Source organism: Mercenaria mercenaria, unplaced genomic scaffold, assembly GCF_021730395.1.
Source record: "Mercenaria mercenaria strain notata unplaced genomic scaffold, MADL_Memer_1 contig_3611, whole genome shotgun sequence".
NCBI lineage: Eukaryota > Metazoa > Mollusca > Bivalvia > Venerida > Veneridae > Mercenaria > Mercenaria mercenaria.
The window spans coordinates 12233-34384 of record NW_026461767.1 but is presented as its reverse complement, the minus strand read 5'-3'; the positions used below and the strand labels follow the sequence as shown (position 1 = coordinate 34384).

Sequence of the window (22152 nt, the reverse complement as noted above, 5' to 3'; positions counted from 1 at the left end):
AGGTTGCAGTCACTTGAGACTGAAAATGGTTTCTGATTTATAACTAAAAATATTTTAACCTACAGGCGTCAAACTTTATAGGATGATTGCCTCTGGTCAGAAGATGCCTTCTATTGTTTCAAGGGTCAGTAGGTCCAAGGAAGGTCGGTGGTTCTACCTAGGTGCCCACTCGTGATGAAATAATGTACGGAGGGGCACCTGGGGTCTTCCTCCACCATTAAAGCTGGAATGTCACTATATGACCTATCATGTGTCGGTGCAATGTTAAATCCAACAATAAAAGGTCCAAGGACAAGGTCGCAGTCACCTTGAGACTGAAAACGGTTTCTAATGTATAACTAAAAACTTTCAACTTAAGGCGTCAGATTTCATAGGATGATTGCCTGTGGTCAGAAGATGACCCTTATTGTTTTAAGGATCAATAGGTCAAAGGCCAAGGTCGCAGTCACCTTAAAAATGGTTCCTGATTGATAACTGAATAAAGCGTCATACTTTCTAGGATGATTCCATGTGGACAGTGAAAGACCCCTGTTAACATAAAAGTCAAGGTCTCAGTGACCTTGAAACTGAAAAAGATTTCACACTGATAACTGAGAAAGATTTTAACCTACAGGCGTCAAACATAGGATGATTGCCTGCTGTCAGTAAATGACCCCTGTTGTTTTAAGGGTCAGTTGGTCAACGGTCAAGTTCGCAGTGATCTTGAGATTGTAAACGGTTTCACATTGATAACTGTAAAAGACTTTTGCCTACAGGCGTGAAACTTTATAGAATTATTGCATGTTGAAAGTTAAAGACTCCTATTGTTTGAAGTTTAAATAGGTCAAACGTCAAGGTTGCAGTGACATTGAGGCTGAAAACATTTTCACATTGATAACTGTAAAAGACTTTGGCCTAAGGGCATCAAACTTTATAAAAATATTGCATGTTGACAGTAAATTACCCATGTTGTTTAAAGGGTCAATAGGCCAAAGGTCAAGGTTGAAATATCCTTGAGACTGAAAATGATTTTACATTGATAACTGAAAGAAGACTTTGGCAAACAGGCGTAAAACTTCATATGATCATTGCCTGTAAACAGTAAATGACCCTTGTTGTTTGCAGAGTTAATAGGTCAAAGGTCAAGGTCGCAGTTACTATATGATTGTAAACGGTTTCATATCGATAACAAAAAAGACTTTGGACTTCAGGCGTCAAAATTCATAGAATAATTGTCTGTGGTCAGTAAACCAATTCTATTGTTCTCAGGTCAAATGGTCTAGGTCATGGTCGCAGTGACATGTAGACTGTTTTTTGTTCATTTGTTTTGGGTTTAATGCCGTTTTTCAACAGTTTTTCAGTCATGTAACGACGGGCAGTTAACCTAACCAGTGTTCCTGGATTCTATACCAGTACAAACCTGTTCTCCACAAGTAACTTCCCACTTACCCACATGAATCAGAGGTGGACATGGTGGAGGACTAATGATTTCAGACACAATGTCGTTTTTCAAATAGTCATGAAGAACATACGCCCCGCCCGAGGATCGAACTCACGACTCAATAGACGAACGCTCTACCTACTGAGCTAAGTGGCAGGCTTGACAAGAAGACTTAAACGGTTGGTGTTCTGATAATTGTAGAACGCTTTTGACTGCAGGCATCAAATTGCATAGAATTAATGCTTTTGGTCAGTAGATGAATCATTTACATTTTGGTCAGTAGATCAAAGGTCAAGGTCACAGTTACATTCGGACTTATTTTGTGTCAAAAGGTCAAAGGTCAAAGTCACAGTGATCTTGGGACTAATATCGGTTTCGATCGGTAAGTGGTAATCACTTTGGCCTACAGGCTTCAAATATCATAGGATGATTGCCTGTAGTCAATAGAGCCTATAACTCCTATTTGGGATCGTAAGTCAAAGGACAAAGGCCAGGCAATCATGGGATGTGTATTTCATGCGTATTTTATAAACACATCGTGATTATTTTCATAATTATTGTAATTAAGGAAATGATGTAAGATGGCCATTGTTTTCATAATGGGTGACAATATCAATTTATTCTATTCCTAAACAAAACATTGATTGGGTTGAACACTACAACAACTTTAAGGTTGTTAAGAATTGAGTCTCGTCACATTACAAAGGACAATTTCTGTACACGTAGTTTCAGTTACCTAAGCTCGACTCCACGGTCGGAGTCGGCCTTCACATCACACACCACATACGTTTTACATATAAGTAGGCTTCTCTGAAAACTAATGTATTTAAATTTCACATACACATTTTGCATCCTCAACTGATCTCACAGGACAAGTTACATATTAAATATAGCTTTTCTTTTGTCAAAATCATGTATCTTTTTATCTAAGTTTTGCCTGTAAGAATGTTTCTAAAATCAATTTGTCCAAATGCTTTAAAATATCGCACACATGTTCTGTATCATTAGTTGACCGCACTGAATTGGTGACATCAATCTAGCTTTTATTTTATCAGCATGTCTTCCCTTTTAAACTTAAAAATTCTGCTTAAGAATGACATGTATGCACGTTTCTCACATACTATATTGGGACAGTTGCTTTCCAACTTTATTTAAACATTTTGCATAAGTAAATTGACCTCATAGGACAAGTGACATAACTCTAGCTTTTATGTTTTGTAAAATGGTCCCTTTTAACATAGAAAGAGTATTATTGTTGTTATTAGCACCACTATTCGGAGAATAGGGGGGGCCATTCTACATGCCCCGGCGTCGGCGTCGGTGTGACCTTTCTTGGTTAAAGTTTTTCAGCAACCTTTGTTTTTCTGTCATATCTTTGTTACTATTGCAGATATCTTACTGTATCTTCACATAAACATTGTCCAGCATACAAAGAAAGTATGTGCAGGGACTGGGCCCATTATACATAAGATCACGGTCACCAAGTTGTTATACTTAGGTTATTAAATGTAAGGTTAAAGTTTTTCGGCAACCTTTGTTTTTCTGTCTTATCTTTTTTACTATTTCTTATATCTTACTGTAACTTTACATAAACATTTTCAAGCATACAAACAAAGTATGTGCACGGACTGGGCCCATTATACCAAAGGTCAAGGTCACCATGGTGTTATACTAGGGTTATTTTTAAGGTTAAAGTTTTTTTCGGCAACCTTTGCTTTGCTATCATATCTTTGTTACTATTGCTTATATCTTACTGTAAGTTCACATAAACATTTTCCAGCATACAAAGAAAGTATGTGAAGGGGCTGGGCCCATTATACCCAAAGTCACAAAATTGTTATACTTGGAATATTATTTTCATGTTAAATTTTTTCGAAAGCTTTGTTTATAGACATATCTTTGTTACTTTAAAAGAAAATGACTTGAAATTAAATATATTTATTTTTTATCACCATCTGCATGTGTGGATACAGTCCCCATAAATATAATTGTATTTTTGACAGAATTATCAGGGTTCTAGCCAGGATTTTCTGAAGGCATGTTGCAGAAGGATATTTTATTACGAGCAAAGGGGTGGGTGCGGGAGGGGTGTCCCCTCCTGAAGGGGGGGTATGGGGGGGTCACCCCAGAAAATTTTGTGTTACTACAACTCTTTTTGGTGCATTCTGGTGCATTTCAGAGTGAAAAACATAGTGGTATTTTCAGTGATTAATAAGCATCATTTACATGTACAACAAGAAAAGATATTAGGTGATAAAAATCCTATGGAGTTATTTGCTGAATGACAATTAAAAGTTCATCAATTTTAAGTTGCTAAAAATGCTCATTTACTATTTATTGTACATAACACAACACAATTTTAGCACTGCACACAGATCTATTTGTATTTTAAAGTTTATGTCTTCTATAATTTCTGCGGAGTTTATTTGCTGAAAACTTATCTATTTTAAGTTTTTGAAAATGTCAACTGTTTGTTGTACATACATGTAAAACAACACAATCTGAGACTGTCATCCAGGGAAACGCTGGTTTCCATTTCGGACCAATGGCCATTTGGCGTGGCTGGGAGGGATTCTGAAATTGTGACCGTGGCCGAGTGGTTAAGGTCGCTGGCTTCAAATCACTTGCCCCTCATCGATGTGGGTTCGAGCCTCACTCGGGGCGTTGAATTCTTCATGTGAGGTAGCCATCCAGCTGGCTTACGGAAGATCGGTGGTTCTACCAAAGTGTCCGTTCGTGTTGAAATAATGCACGAAGGGTATTTCAAACTTTTCTCTACAAGTTCTATTTTGAAAGTGACGACAGAAAACATTAATTCTTGCATTGTCTTTTCAATATTCCGCCCGAGAAAACACATTTCATACATGTGAAAGACATTAATATTACGGCGATAATTGTTCAAAAGCATTTTACCGTGTTGCACAATTTTTGACTTAATTCCTTACATTGTCTTTCCTTGATTGCGAAAAACATTCGGACGATAATTGTTGAATCATCTGTCATTATATCTAATGACATGTATAATCTTAAAACTTGCGAAAACAGTCACTTTCATGTACACATCACAAGATGCCGCCTGTCAAAGGATTTAAAGGCGGAGCTACGATGAAATTTACGTCACACGTTCCACATATAGGAAGCTGTCATTGGTTTATCGGTTATCATAACTCGCATCGCTTTACCTAAACTATCGGGTAGCCGTGGAAGCTTTTCGAATACACTATCGGATTAATCGGGGTGTTTATTGGGATGATTTTATGACATGTCGCTTCGGCAATTAAGGGATGACGGGGGAAATAAGGGATGTCGAATATACAACTCAAAGTCTGAAGGCATGTCGCACACGACAGGCGATAATAGCCTGGCGAGAACCCTGATTATGCCCTTTCATACTTAATGTTTCTGGCAATCTTCACTTTCTGGATATAACTTTAGTACAATATAAGATAAAGAGTTGAAACTTAAAATGTATTTTTATCATCATCATAATATTATGCATGTGTGGTAACAATCCCCATAACTCTGATTTGTATTTTTGACCAAATTATGCCGCATTTATTTTTAATTTTTTGACAAACTTCGTTTTCTGGACATAACTTTGGTACTTATATATATAAGATAAAGACTTGAAACTCATAATATATCTTTACCGTCATCAGCTGCATGTGTGGTACCAATTCCAATAACTCTAATTTGTGTTCTTGACAGAATTATGCCCCTTGATGTGTCTTCCTTTTAAAAGTAGAGGTCTCTTTTTAGCTCGACTATTCATAGAATAGTGAGCTATTGCACTCGCCCATGCGTCGGCGTCGGCGTCGGCGTCTGCGTCCGCGTCCGCGTCCCGATTTTGGTTAAGGTTTTGTATGTAAGCTGGTATCTCAGTAACCACTTGTGGGAATGGATTGAAACTTCACACACTTATTGACTGTGACAAACTGACTTACATTGCACAGGTTCCATAACTCTATTTTGCTTTTTTACAAAATTATGCCCCTTTTTCGACTTAGAAATTTTTGGTTAAGGTTTTGTATGTAAGCTGGTATCTCAGTAGTTACTAATGGGAATGGATTGAAACTTCACATACTTGTTCACTATCATGATTTGACATGCACTAAGCAAGTCCCATAACTCTACTCTCTTTTTTTTCAAAATTATGCCCCTTTTTCGACTTTTCGCAGTTTTTGGTTAAATTTTTGTATGTAATCTGATATCTCAGTATCCACTAATTGGAATGGATTGAAACTTCACACACTTGTTCACTGTCATGATCTAACATGCACTGTGAAGGTCCCATAACTCTACTTGGCATTTTTACAAAATTATGCCCCTTTGACTTAGCACTTTTTTGTTAAGTTTTTGTATGTAAGCTGGTATCTCAGTATCCACAAATTGGAAAGGATTGAAACTTCACACACTTGTTCACTGTCATGATATGACATGCAGTACAGAGGTTCAATACCTCTACTTTGCATTTTACAAAATTATACCCCTTTTTCAACTTGTATTCATTCAATTGACAAGGCTGTTGAATAGTCGAGCGTTGCTGTCCTCCGACAGCTCTTGTTGAGACATATATTCATTTTACTGTCAAATCGCCGAATAGTGAAGCGCGCCGTCTTACGGACAGCTCTTGTTTTACGTATGTTTGCAATCTTCTCTTAAACTACTAGACCAACTGCTTTTAAACTTTATACATGACTTTGGCATCATAAATTGACGTGACAGTAGTTTTGATTTTGTCAAAATAATGTCCCCATTTAAGTCAGAATTTGTGGTTAAGTATTGCATAATTTTAGGTTTCTCAAAAACGACATGGTCACCTCAACTGCTTTTAAACTTTACACATGCCTTGTGCAGTTTAATTTAACCTTGCAGAATTAATGATTAAGTATATGGCATCACAAGATGATCCCACAGAGCAAGTTTCATAACTCCAGCTTACGTTTGGCAATATAATGCCACTTTTGAAAACGAAAATACTCGACATTTTGCATTAACCTTTAGCCTGCTGGTGGCAAGTGATTCTGCCTTTGTGACCAGTGCAGAACAAGATCAGCCTGCACATTTGTGCAGGCTGATCATGGTCTGCACTGTTCACTATTCAGTTAGTAAATTTTCAGTGAACACCTCTGAATAATAAGTGGTACTGCCCAAATTGAATGATGAAATAGTCCATTTTAGAAATATAGCAGGGTAAAGGTTAAGTTTATATACCAATAAAATAATTAGTTTGCTCTTCGTTTTATATAAATTCCAGAGACATCAGACCTATTTTATATTCTTTTTAGATTTTTGCTCAGTCATCGACACATGTTCCACACACAGGTGGCAGTAACGTACCTAGGATACAGTATGGGTCCATGAGCCATATGCACTTAAATTTATTACAGTCATAGTGTTTTCTTAGGAAAAAAATGACAAAAAGCCTTTTTGAAAAAAAAATTGCACCTGTGACAGAGCTATGAGAAAGGTAAGTAAGAACAGTTTGACATGTGCATTGCTTCCAGGTCCGTATTTTTTTTCAAAACAATGTTTCCTTATCAATGATTGGTCGTCTTTTGGGCAAAAGAATAATTTTTCAGAAAAACCTAGCTTCAAAGCCAAGTTCCAAACCGTTTACGCATCACGAGCGAGCAACTGCGTACGAAACGGTAGTGTTTTCTCTATCCGAATAAATCCCACACATTTTTTGCACCGAAGTCTCCCCCTAAAACAAATCAAGTACACCATGTCAGTTAAAAATAGCGCTACAAGCAGTTAGAATATGCTAAATGTAAACTAACAAGACTAAAAATAAGGTTCAATTCTACTTAGTTACTTACCAGTTGCTATTTAATTTGAATTTGGTAAATAATCTGCGTGAGCCATTGCTGTTTGTTAATATTCGGGTACTCTTCTGATTTTATCGCTACGTTTGAAATACGTAAACTGTCTCCGCCAATGAAGACATTCATTACAATCACCTTATTGTCATCGGTAAACATGGCAGGCGAGGGTAATTTGCGAAAGCGAAAAAGTTAAATAGTGAATTTTTAAGTAACAAAGTAGCATTGAACCTGATTTTCGGTCTTGTTACTTTGCGTTTAGCCTGTTCTGAACGGTAATAACCTTATTTTAAACTGGCATGGTGGGCTTGGTGTGTTTTAGGGGGAAGACTTCGGTGCGAAATATGTGTGGGATTTATTTGGACAGAGAAAACACTACCGTTTCGTACACTGTTGCTTGCTCGTGATGCGTAAACGGTTTGGAACTGGTTTTCAAAGTAAGGTTTTTCTGAACGATTATTCCTTTGCCCAAAAGACGGCCAATCATTGATAAGGAAATATTGTACCGAAAAAAATATACGGACCTGGAAGCAATGCACATGTCAAACTGTTCTTACTTACCTTTCTCATGGCTCATTGTCACAGGTGCAATTTTTGTGTCCCCCCCCCCATGAGTGGTGGGGGCATATAGATTTGCTCTTGTTTGTGCATCCGCCTGTGCATCTGAAAGTATTTGATATAAATTGATGAAACCTTGCGTGAGTCTTTATCATGATATGAACTTGCGCACCTCCTATTTTTCGTCTATTTTTCCGCCCCCTATTTTTAGAGTTATGACCCCTGAAATAGTCAAAAATGCACATTTTCACCTTGTGACACGCCTAGCTCAAAAAGTATTTGATATAAATTCATGAAACCTTGCATGAGTCTTAATCATGATATGAACTTGCGCACCTCCTATTTTTCATCTGGGTCTGTCCCCTATTTCCAGAGTTATGGCCCCTGAAATAGTAAAAAATGCTTATTTTCACCTTGTGACGCACCTAGCTCAAAAAGTATTTAATATAAATTGATTAAACCTTGCATGAGTCTTTATCATCATATGAACTTGCACACCTCCTATTTTTCATCTAGATCTGCCCCCTATATATAGAGTTATGGCCCCTGAAATAGTAAAAAATGCACATTTTCACCTTGTGATGTGCCTAACTCAAAAAGTATTACATATAAATTGATTAAACCTTGCATGAGTCTTTATCATGATATGAACTTGGGCACCTCCTATTTTTATCCCCCGACGAAAGTCGGAGGGATATAGTTTTGGCGTTGTCCGTCCGTCCTTCCGTCTTTCCGTACGTCCAGAGCCATATCTAGGAAATGGTTGGGAATATTTATTTAAAACTTCATATACATGTTCACCACTATGAGTTCTTGCGGCCCGTCAAGTTTCAGTCAGATTGCCCAAGTAACACCAGAGTTATGGCCCTTAGAAGTTTTTAGTATTAACTATATAGGGTACTATAAATGTGGCAATTTCTGCATCATAACTTTTGATATATTTGACTTAGAACTATGAAACTTAAACAGAATTTAGTTCACCATAATGTGGTTGTGTACACACAATTTCATTCGGATTTATTTTGTAAATTAAGAGTTATTGCCCTTTAATTGTATAAAAATCCACATATTTGTACATAACAAACTTACCATTTGGTAGAATTTCATTAAATTTCTTTCATTCTTTTCCATGAACATTTATTGTAAACATGTGAAGTTGTGTACCCACACCTGGTCACCCCCTTACCTTGATCACACACCTCCCCCCGACACACCACCCCCCACCCCCACACAAAAAAAAAAAAAAAAAAAAAATTCCTTATTTTAGATTTTTTTCAAACAAACTTCATATACATGTTCACCACTATGAGGTTATGGGGCCCATCAAGTTTCAGACAGATTGCACAAGTAACACCAGAGTTATGGCCCTTAGAAGTTTCTAGTGTTAACTATATAGGGTACTATAGATCTATAGATATGGCAATTTCTGCATCGTAACTTTTGATATATTTGACCTAGAACTATGAAACTTTAGCAGAATTTAGAGCACTATAACGTGGTTGCGCACAGACAATTTTGTACGGATTTCTTTTGTAAATTAAGAGTTATTGCCCTTTAATTGTCTAAAAATCCACATATTTGTACATAACAAACTTACCATTTGGCAGAATTTCATTAAATTTCTTTCATTCTTTTATGTGAACATTTATTATAAACATGTGAAGTTGTGCACCCACACCTGGTCACCCACTTGCCTTGGTTACACCCCCTCCCCCCCACCAAAAAAAAAAAAAAAAATTTTTTTTTTTCATTTCTTATTTTAGATTTTTTTCAAACCTTCCAAGTTGTACCATTCCCCCATCTCACTTCTCCACCCAGTCATGCCCACCACTGATCATGCATCCTCTGCCCCCTCCCCCCACCACCAACTTCACCCTTTTACCCTTTTTTTTTTTTATGTTTAATTTTCAATCAATATTTATAATCAGCATGTGAAATTTTGTTTCCTCTCCCGTTCCCCTGCACCCCTACCCCCTAAAAAAATAAATATATACATATATATATTTCCATTCCTTTTTTTAGCCCACCATCATCAGATGGTGGGCTATTAAAATCACTCTGCGTCCGTGGTCCGTCCGTCCGTCCGTTAACAATTTCTCGTTATCGCATCTCCTCAGAAACTACTGGGGGGATTTTGACCAAACTTTGTCAGAATGATGTAGTGGTACCCTAGTTGTGTCCCCCTGAAAATCAGACTGGTTCAACAATTTATGAGTGAGTTATGGCCCTTTGTTTATTTCTATAATTTACATAGATTTATATAGTGAAAAACTTTGAAAACCTTCTTGTCCAAAACCACAGAGCCTAGGGCTTTGATATTTGGTATGAAGCATTATCTAGTGGTCCTCTACCAAGATGATTCAAATTATTTCTCTGGGGTCAAATATGGCCCCGCCCTGGGGGTCACATGGTTTATATAGACTTATATATAGGGAAAAACTTTGAAAAACCTCTTGTCCAAAACCACAGGGCCTAGGGCTTTGATATTTTGTATGTGACATCATCTAGTGGTCTTCAACTAAGATTGTTCAAATTATACCCCTAGGGTCAAATATGGCTCCACTCTGGGGGTCATATGGTTTACATAGACTTATATAGGGAAAAACTTTGAAATCTTCTTGTCCAAACCACAAAGCCTAGGGCTTTGATACTTGTAATGTAGCATCATCTAGTGGTTCTCTACCAAGTTTGTTCAAATTATCCCCCTAGGGTCAAATATGGCCCCGCCCCAGGGGTCACATGGTTCATATAGACTTATATAGGGAAAAGCTGTTAAAATCTTCTTGTCAATAACTACAACATTCAAATTTGGACCACATGTATATTTTTGAGTGGCAAGATGAACCTTGACATGAGTTGACCTTGATTTTGACCTAGTGACCTACTTTCACATTTCTGTAGCTACAGCCTTCAAATTTGGACCACATGCATAGTTTTGTGCACTTGAAAAAACTTTGACCTTGATTTTGACCTAGTGACCTACTTTCACATTTTGAAGGTACAGGTATCAAATTTGGACCATATGCATAGTTCCGTGTTTCAAAATGAAATTTGACATTGATTTTGACCTAGTGACCTACTTTCACATTTTTGAAGGTACAGTCTTCAAATTTGGACCACATGCATAGTTTTGTGTTCCGAAATGAAATTTGACCTTGTTTTTGACCCAGTGACCTACTTTCACATTTCTCAAGCTACAGCCTTCAAATTTGGACCACATGCATGGTTTTATGTACCGAAACAAACTTTGACCTTTACATTGACCTAGTGACCTACTTTCACAGTTTTGAAGGTACAAGCTTCAAATTTGGACCACATGCATAGTTCTGTATTCTGAAATAAATTTGACCTTGATTTTGACCTAGTGACCTACTTTCACATTTCTCAAGCTACAGCCTTCAAATTTGGACCACATGCATAGTTTTGTGTACCGAAATGAACTTTGACCTTAAGATTGACCTAGTGACCTACTTTCACATTTCTGTAGCTACAGGCTTCAAATTTAGACCACATGCATAGGATTGTGTACCGAAACAAGCTTTGACCTTGACATTGACCTAGTGACCTACTTTCACATTTTTGAAGGTACAGGCTTCAGATTTGGACCACATGCATAGATTTGTGTTCTGAAGTGAAATTTGACCCTTTATTTTGACCTAGTGACCTACTTACACATTTCTCAAGCTACAGCCTTCAAATTTGGACCACTTGCATAGTTTTGTGTACCGAAACAAACTTTGACCTTAAGATTGATCTAGTGACCTACTTTCACATTTCTCAAGCTACAGCTTTCGAATTTGGACCACATGCACAGTGTTGTGTACGGAAATGAAATTTGACCTGGAGCTAGTCAGTAAGTCTTGAAATTTGGAACACTCAAAAATGCCACATTTTTGTAGCTACAGCCTTCAAATTTGGCCCACATGCATAGTTTTGTGCACTTGAAAAAACTTTGACCTTGATTTGACCTAGTGACCTACTTTCACATTTTTGAAGGTACAGGTATCAAATTTGGACCATATGCATAGTTCCGTGTTTCAAAATGAAATTTGACATTGTTTTTGACCTAGTGACCTACTTTCACATTTTTGAAGGTACAGTCTTCAAATTTGGACCACATGCATAGTTTTGTGTTCCGAAATGAAATTTGACCTTGATTTTGACCCAGTGACCTACTTTCTCATTTCTCAAGCTACAGCCTTCAAATTTGGACCACATGCATGGTTTTATGTACCGAAACAAACTTTGACCTTTACATTGACCTAGTGACCTACTTTCACATTTTTGAAGGTACAAGCTTCAAATTTGGACCACATGCATAGTTCTGTATTCTGAAATAAAATTTGACCTTGATTTTGACCTAGTGACCTACTTTCACATTTCTCAAGCTACAGCCTTCAAATTTGGACCACATGCATAGTTTTGTGTACGAAATGAACTTTGACCTTAAGATTGACCTAGTGACCTACTTTCACATTTCTGTAGCTACAGGCTTCAAATTTAGACCACATGCATAGGATTGTGTACCGAAACAAACTTTGACCTTGACATTGACCTAGTGACCTACTTTCACATTTTTGAAGGTACAGGCTTCAGATTTGGACCACATGCATAGATTTGTGTTCTGAAGTGAAATTTGACCCTTTATTTTGACCTAGTGACCTACTTACACATTTCTCAAGCTACAGCCTTCAAATTTGGACCACTTGCATAGTTTTGTGTACCGAAACAAACTTTGACCTTAAGATTGATCTAGTGACCTACTTTCACATTTCTCAAGCTACAGCTTTCGAATTTGGACCACATGCACAGTGTTGTGTACGGAAATGAAATTTGACCTGGAGCTAGTCAGTAAGTCTTGAAATTTGGAACACTCAAAAATGCCACATTTTTGTAGCTACAGCCTTCAAATTTGGACCACATGCATAGTTTTGTGCACTTGAAAAAACTTTGACCTTGATTTTGACCTAGTGACCTACTTTCACATTTTTGAAGGTACAGGTATCAAATTTGGACCATATGCATAGTTCCGTGTTTCAAAATGAAATTTGACATTGTTTTTGACCTAGTGACCTACTTTCACATTTTTGAAGGTACAGTCTTCAAATTTGGACCACATGCATAGTTTTGTGTTCCGAAATGAAATTTGACCTTGATTTTGACCCAGTGACCTACTTTCTCATTTCTCAAGCTACAGCCTTCAAATTTGGACCACATGCATGGTTTTATGTACCGAAACAAACTTTGACCTTTACATTGACCTAGTGACCTACTTTCACATTTTTGAAGGTACAAGCTTCAAATTTGGACCACATGCATAGTTCTGTATTCTGAAATAAAATTTGACCTTGATTTTGACCTAGTGACCTACTTTCACATTTCTCAAGCTACAGCCTTCAAATTTGGACCACATGCATAGTTTTGTGTACCGAAATGAACTTTGACCTTAAGATTGACCTAGTGACCTACTTTCACATTTCTGTAGCTACAGGCTTCAAATTTAGACCACATGCATAGGATTGTGTACCGAAACAAACTTTGACCTTGACATTGACCTAGTGACCTACTTTCACATTTTTGAAGGTACAGGCTTCAGATTTGGACCACATGCATAGATTTGTGTTCTGAAGTGAAATTTGACCCTTTATTTTGACCTAGTGACCTACTTACACATTTCTCAAGCTACAGCCTTCAAATTTGGACCACTTGCATAGTTTTGTGTAAGATTGATCTAGTGACCTACTTTCACATTTCTCAAGCTACAGCTTTCGAATTTGGACCACATGCACAGTGTTGTGTACGGAAATGAAATTTGACCTGGAGCTAGTCAGTAAGTCTTGAAATTTGGAACACTCAAAAATGGCACATCGGTGGGCGCCAAGATCACTCTGTGATCTCTTGTTTTTTGGGTTTTTTTAAATGTTCAAACCTTCAACATGTTAAGTTGTGACTGCACAAACCTTGCCCTCAGCCATGTTCAAGATATCTTACCTGTGTTCTCTTAAGGACAACTGTCCTTTTAAGTTCAAATGTACATGTTAAACAGCAACACCTGGTGCCAAACCATTCGAAGACAATATTTCGTTCCAGTTAAACTTCAAGCTCACATTTCAATTAACTGCATTTAATTTTAAAAGCTAAGCTTATTACAGTAAGCATATCCCATTCAAAATAAATTCTTTAGTCAGGGTCAAAGTATCATACATTTATTATATACTCTTTAATTAAACATTTGTTTTCTGTTAAAGTGATTTTGACTAATGAAATTATTTGCTTCTTATTAACATCCTTTCACTTTTTGCCGGATATATCTTTTTGCCATTCCTCACCACAAACCCTTTCGGCGGGGGATACCAATTCATCGAATTTGCTTGTTTTATCTGCCTCCGCCCCCTATTTTCAGAGTTATGGCCCCTGAAATTGTCAAAAATGTACATTTTTACCTTGTGATGCACCTAGCTAGTATATGATATAAATGGATGAAAACTTAATGAGTCTTTATCATGATATGAACTTGCACACCTCTTATTTATTTCTGGCTTCTCCCCCTATTTTTAAAGTTATGGCCCCTGAAATAGTAAAAAAAAATGCACATTTTCACCTAATTATGTGCCTAACTCAAAAAGTATTTAATGTAAATTCATGAAACCTTGCTTGAGTCTTTATCATAATGTGACCTTGCACACTTGGCATTCTTCTTGAGAATCTTAGTGTTTATTATGGAGTTATGGCCTTTGAAATAGCCAGAATAGTGGATTTTTTTGTTTGTGATGCTCATAGCTCAAAAAGTATATGGTATAGAATAATGAATCCTTTTCATAATTTTTTATACGCCCGTTTGAAAAACGGGACGTATTATGGGAACGCCCCTGGCGAGCGGATGGGCGGGCGGCGTCCACAGACCTTGTCCGGAGCATATCTTCTACATGCATGTAGGGATTTTGATGAAACTTGGCACAGTTGTTCACCATCATGAGACGGAGTGTCATGCGCAAGAACCAGGTCCCTAGGTCTAAGGTCAAGGTCACACTTAGAGGTCAAAGGTCAAATTCAAGGAATACTTTGTCCAGAGCGTATCTTCTTCATGCATGGAGGGATTTTGATGAAAATTAGCACAATTGTTCATCATCATGAGACAGAGTGTCATGCGCAAGAACCAGGTCCCTAGGTCTAAGGTCAAGGTCACACTTAGAGGTCAAAGGATACAAGAATGAAAACTTTGTCTGGAGCATTTCTTCTTCATGCATAGAGGGATTTTGATATAACTTTGCACAAATGTTCACCACCACAAGGCGGAGTGTCATGCGCAAGAACCAGGTCCCTAGGTCTAATGTCAAGGTCACACTTAGAGGCCAAAGGTCAGATACAAGAATGACTTTGTCCGAAGCATTTCTTCTTCATGCATGGAGGGATTTTGATGTAATTTGACACAATTATACACTATCATGAGACGAAGTGTCATGCGCAGTTCCCTTCTTTAGAATTACTTCCCTTTGTTGTTACTATAAATAGCTTATATTGTAACTTTTTCATTACTAGTCGTAGGGAAAAATTGAGACCACTTTTCTGTAGTACAACATGCATGCTACATCCAATTTTGAGGTGTATTTTGACCAATCTCTACCTGGTAAAGATTTTTGTGTGGACTTAAATTTTTTTTTTTTTTTTTTTTTTTTTTTTTTTTTTTTTTTTTTTTTTTTTTTTTTTTAAGATTAACATCCCTTAGTTGTTACTATAAATAACTTATATTGTAACATTTTTATAATTGACCGTAGGGAAAAACCAAGACCACTTTTCTGTGGTACAACATAGATGTTACTTTCCAATTTTAGGTGTATCATTTTAAGGTATCTCTACCTGGTAAGGAGTTTTTTGGTGGACTTAGAAAAACAAAAGACTTACAATGATTACTAAACAACCACAAAATTAAAATTCCATTTGCAAATACAGGTGCTAGAGTAAAGAAATTTGCTATGACGGGCGTATATTGTGACATTCTGGCACTCTTGTTTATAATGTTTTAGGCTTTTTATGTTACTAGTAATAAATGTATGATGAAACAGTATGCCAGCAAATTTGTGTTTTATATGTCGATCTGTGTCGACGTAAAGATTGCTCACATTATATGGATGTTGTGTGTTATATGTCAACATTCTAAAACGTGTCCATGGATTTGAATGTCATATGCGAGCTATGCTAAAATGTGTCTTATGCTTTCGTGAAACTACGGAAGCTTATATTTTGAAATTGATTGTTACATATTTGCATTAAGACCAGCATTCAAATGATAATAAAAACGTTAATCATATGGTTTTCAATGTCTTTTTCAGGTCCAGTTTCCCTTTATGCTTCAGATAAATGATCGACGCTATCACCTCAAAACTATAGACGTACTTCCTGTGGCCAGGCTACGCAATTACATCGCCATAATATACATGGATTTACAATTTGCCGCAAATACTTCTGGAGCAAAGATATACTTCCGGTGGCTAGGCTGCACACGCCATAACATACTTTGCATGACCTCTTGTTTCCGGCCATTGGACATAAAAATTGCATGACTATAATCTTATTATACCCAACAATCTGTGAGAAAAACTGCTTTCAATTATTAATTTTCATTACCAGAGACAAATCGTACTATATTTCTTAAATTAGTTGGTAAAATAAATGTCTGACTTTCATTTATATGTGTCCGGGCTGTAAATCTTCTATTCATCAAGGGATTTTGAAATAACTTTGCATAAATGTTCACCATAATGAGACAGCGTATCATGCCCAAAACCCAGACCCCTAGCTCCAAGGTAAAGGTCACACTTAGAGGTCAAAGGTTAACATTGTCTGTTTTGTGTCCGGTCCATAACTCTGCCATCCATGAAGGGATTTTGAGACAACTTGGCATAAATGTTAACCATAATGAGACGACTTGTCATGCGCAAGACCCAGACCCCTAGCTTCAAGGTCAAGGTCACACTTAGAAGTCCAAGGTTAACAGGGTTTGTTTCATGTCCGGTCCATAACTCTGCCATTCATTATGCGATTTTGAAATTACTTGGCATAAATGTTCCTCATAATGAGATGATGTGCCATGAGCAAGACCCAGACCCCTAGCTCCAAGGTCAAGGTCACACTTAGAAGTCCAAGGTTAACAGGGTTTGTTTCATGTCCGGTCCATAACTCTGCCATTCATTATGCGATTTTAAAATTACTTGGCATAAATGTTCCTCATAATGAGACGACGTGTCATGAGCAAGACCCAGACCCCTAGCTCCAAGGTCAAGGTCCCACTTAGAGGTCAAAGGTAAACTTGGTCTGTTTTTTGTCTGTCTTTGAAAATAATTTGACACAAATGTTAACTATATTGAGAAGATGTGTCACGCTTATGACCCAGGCCTCTTAGGTCAAAGTCAAGGTCACAAAATGAACTGTTGCATTTTTGGGCCTACTTTGGGGCATTTGTCAACAATAGTGACAGCTCTTGTTTGAAAAAGGGTTTGATTTAGCTTCATTTTGATGCTAATTTGCCAACAATGTTTAAATGTTACTTCAAGATACTTAGTTTAAAAAATGTCTGGTAATCGTCGTTTTATGGCATATATTACTATGCATTTTGCTGTGTTTGACATACCACGGCAGAGAAGTTACATTTTTTGGTGGAATTGTTTAAATATTAAATGCATTTTGTTCTCAGAAACAAATATATTGTAAGGCATGTTTTTATGTTGTTACCAAACTCACAATTTGTTTGCATAGTCCGTAGCAATATACCACACAATCTTATATTTTTATGTCGAAGTCTTCTAATTAATTGGCAATTATATGTACTCCCTGTAGAAAATTATTAGTTTCTAGCAGATGGCATTCATAATTACACTAGGAAGAACATATTTTTACGAAAACCTTGTAGAGTCCGTAGCGGACTTTTCATAATTTTGACAAAAAAGTAAAACGAGGAATCATTTTTGTTTCATATGATTGTAAAAAAAGTCTTTGATTAAACACTAGATGAAAACTTTCCTATGTAAGAGACTACTTGTGTTGTTAAATTAGAGTTACTTACTGAATGGAATGACTAATTTTATATCTCTACTTAAAATTTTATAAAGCTTCACTTATTTGTACATATTAAACGAATAGATGTTGCAAGAGAAATGATCTTTTAATCAACAATAGTTGGTATTACGAAAAGGGGACTACGGACTATATGATAAACAGGACTCGGGTATTGTTAGCTTACAAACATTACACTATGATATGTAGGTCTATTTCTAAAGGAAGATAATCGTTATTTTCCTTTCTGAATTATAGCAGTTACCTTGTGTATATATAGTTGATAGACTATGGTTACCGTAGATATATTGTCTGTACGCCTTAGGTAATTTGTATCTTATATTAACTGTTTTGAGGTTTACGAGTTATGTTTATTGTTAGTTTAAATGAAAAGAAGACACGATAGTATATAAATATTGTTTTGATCTAAACATAATGTTACTAGTGAAACGTTATTTGCTTATCTAAGAGCACAAAATGCTCAGAGTGAGCTATTGTGGTCGTCCTGTTTCCGTCCTTGTCTGTTGTCAACAACTTTGGCACAACTTTAATGAAACTTGATCAGAATGTTACCCTTGATAAAATCTAGTTCAAGATTTTTATTTTGTTAAATAGATCATAAAACCTTTGTCATATATTGAAAACATTATTAACAGTCCAGTCTTATCTTCATAAAACATTTTCAGAATGTTCACATCCATAAATCTTTGGTCAGATTTGAAACCTGATTAATACAGTTCAAAAACTAGGTCACTAGGTCAAATCATAGATAAACCAAATTAACACAGTAGAGACAACGTTTTCTACAACATATGGAACAGAATTAGGGCAAAAATATCTTTCGTACATCCAATCTTGCCATTTACATGTATGCATTTGTGATTCTCATATTCACATGCTTCCTTCTAACATCCCAAATTGCATTGTTACATGGCCATTTGTTCATGCATCTTATGTTTGCATGTTTCTTTTTGATATTCATACCTGATTAATTCTGAGAAATGGTCTGTGCTCGTTTCATTTTTCTAAGATATTCGTGTTGCTTTCAGACATGCTGTAATTTGACATACTACATTCATCATTCATCTTATTTACTAGTGGTTACTTGCATGGTGCCTTCTTAGGAGCGTCATTGGTGTATAATAAATGATGAAAAGAACATAAGTGGTTCCTTAGATGTTTAAATGCAAAGAGTTTTATGTTTATACATACATTTAGCTGTGTGTTATGATGCGTTGTGTCAACATACATTGAATTAGTAGTATTAATAATTTTTTAAGTGCTTAAAGCGGTTTGAAAGCAAAAATCCAGGAACTTCCCCTGGTTACGATGCACAGATACTGCCGATTTCAGAAAACCTCGCCGAATGGGCGTTTACATCAAACGCAGGTACCGGTAGTAAATGACGTAGCTGTCACGCTAGTTATTGGTGAGCACGCTTGTAGTTTGCTCCGCCCTAAAGTATATTTCTATCAATCATAGTGGTTTAAAGTTACAGAAAACAATAGTGTAAAGGGTTAGTTACAAAAGTTAAATATTACGCAAATTTATTTCAAGATAATTCTGCATAATCATGATAATACATACATACATGTGCATGTGTACAGCATATATACACTTAAAACTACACTGTACTTAGATTATAGATTTGAACTGTCTATAGATCTACAGTGATGTGTATAATTTGTATTTACAGCAACTCTCGACGAAATACAACAAAACATCTACCACAAATTTTGTCTGATGTTGTTTGAAGGTTTCATGTTTTTACTGGTGAGTTTATGTGATCGCTTGATGTCTGTAGTCTGTCTGTCTGTCTGTCAACATTTAGCTTGTGTATGCGATAGAGGCTGTATTTTTCAGCTAATCTTCATTAAACTTTGTCAGAATGATTACCTTGATAAAATCTAGGCTGAGTTCGAAAATGGGTCATCTGGGGTCAAAAACTAGATCACTAGGTCAAATGAAAGAAAAACCTTGTGTATGCGATAGAGACTGTATTTTTCAATTGATCTTCATGAATTTTGGTCAGAATGATTACCTTGATGAAATCTAGGCCAAGAACGAAAATGGGTCATCTGGGAGCAAAAACTAGGTCACTAGGTCAAATCAAAGAATAACTTTGTGTATGCGATAGAGACTGTATTTTTCAGCTGATCTTCATGAAATCTTGTCAGAATGATTACTTTAATGAAATCTAGGCCGAGTTTGAAAATGGGTCATCTTGGAGCAAAAACTAGATCACTTGGTCAAATCAAAGAAAAACCTTGTGTATACGATACTGTATTTTTCAAATGATCTTCATGAAATTTTGTCAGAATGATTACCTTGATAAAATCCTGAATTTGAAAATGGGTTATCTGGGGTCAAAAACTAGGTCACAAGGTCAAATCAAAGAAAAACCTTGTGTAAGCAATAGAGGCTGTATTTTTCAATTGATCTTCATGAAATTTGGTCGGAATGATTACCTTGATTAAATTTAGGTCAAGTTTGAATATGGGTTATTTGAGGTCAAAAACTAGGTCACTAGGTCATATAGAAAAAACTTGTGTATGCTATAGAGACAGTATGATTGCCCTGAGAAATTCTAGGTCAAGTTTGAATATGGGTCATCTGGGTCAAAAACTAGGTCACAATGTCAAATCAAAGAAAAACCTTGTGTATGCGATAGAGACTGTATTTCTCAATTGATCTTCATGAAATTTTGTCAGAACGATTACGGTACTTTGATAAAATCTAGGTCAAGTTTGAATATGGGTCATCTGGAGTCAAAAACTAGGTCATTAGGTCATATCTAAGAAAAAATACTTGTTTAAACTCAAGAGACCACATTTTTGGTCCAATCTTAATGAAAATTGGCCAGAATATTTGTTTCCATTAAATCACTAGGTCAGACATGTTTACACTGTTATGGTGTGTTTCTCAGGTGAGCGACCTAGGGCCATCTTGGCCCTCTTGTTTTAAATATGCATCCAGTCTTCGTAAAATGTCCACTGATGTCGGTCATAGATTTTTTTCAAACATACTCTATGTTGTCTTTACACATTGAACAATAAGGTTCATTTTTAGCTCACCTGAGCACAAAGTGCTCAAAGGTGAGCTTTTGTGATTGCCCTGTGTCCGTCGTCCGTCCGTCGTCAACAATTTGACTGTTAACACTCTAGAGGTCACAATTTTGGTTTAATCTTAATGAAACTTGGTCAGATTGTTACCCTCAATAAAATCTTGGACGAATTCGATATTGGGTCATCTGGGGTCAAAAACTAGGTCACCAGGTCAAATCAAAGGAAAAGTTTGTTAACACACTAGAGGTCACCTTTTTGGTTCAATCTTAATGAAACTTGGTCAGAATGTTACCCTTAATAAAATCTTGGATGAGTTTGATATTGGGTCATCTGGGGTCAAAAACTAGGTCACCAGGTCAAATCAAAGGAAAAGCTTGTTTACACTCTAGAGGTCACAATTTTGGCCTAGTCTTAATGAAACATGGTCAGAATGTTACCCTCAATAAAATCTTGGACGAGTTCGATATTGGGTCATCTGGGGTCAAAAACTAGGTCACCAGGTCAAATCAAAGGAAAAGTATGTTAACACACTAGAGGTCACCTTTTTGGTTCAATCTTAATGAAACTTGGTCAGAATGTTACCCTTAATAAAATCTTTAATAAAATCTTGGATGAGTTTGATATTGGGTCATCTGGGGTCAAAAACTAGGTCACCAGGTCAAATCAAAGGAAAAGCTTGTTAACACTCTAGAGGTCACAATTTTGGCCCAATCTTAATGAAACTTGGTCAAAGTGTTATCCTCAATAAAGTCTTGGACGAATTTGATATTGGGTCATCTGGGGTCAAAAACTAGGTCACCAGGTCAAATCAAAGGAAAAGCTTGTTAACACTGTAGAGGCTGCATTTATGACTGTATCTTCATGAAACTTAGTCAGAATGTTAAACTTGATGATCTGCAGGTCAACTTCAGGTCATGTCAGGTCAAAAACTAGGTCACTGGGTCAAATCAAAGCAATAGATACTTAACACTTTAGAGGCCACATTTATGATCTTATCTAAATGAAACTTGGTCAGAATATAAATCTTGATGATCTTTAGGTCAGATTTAAATCTGGGTCAGGTGGGGTCAAAAACTAGGTCTCTAGGTCAAATCAAAGGAAAAGCTTGTTAACACTCAAGAGGCCACATTTATGACTGTATCTTGAAACTTGGTCAGAATGTTAATATTGATGATCTTTAGGTCAATAGGTCAGGAGAGCGATACAGTGCCTTCATGGCCCTCTTGTTCAATGT

The 22152-nt window shown here is 36.6% G+C and overlaps 1 protein-coding gene across 1 annotated transcript in view; it reads left to right on the top strand.

The window, feature by feature from the left end:
* Window positions 1-20814, top strand: part of LOC128553230 (uncharacterized) — a 43450-nt gene extending 22636 nt beyond the window's left edge. The window contains exon 3 of the mRNA XM_053534355.1: window positions 16134-20814. The gene's annotated coding sequence lies outside the window, so the exon portion shown is untranslated. The remainder of the gene's footprint in view (window positions 1-16133) is intronic.
* The last annotated feature ends 1338 nt before the right edge of the window (window positions 20815-22152 follow it).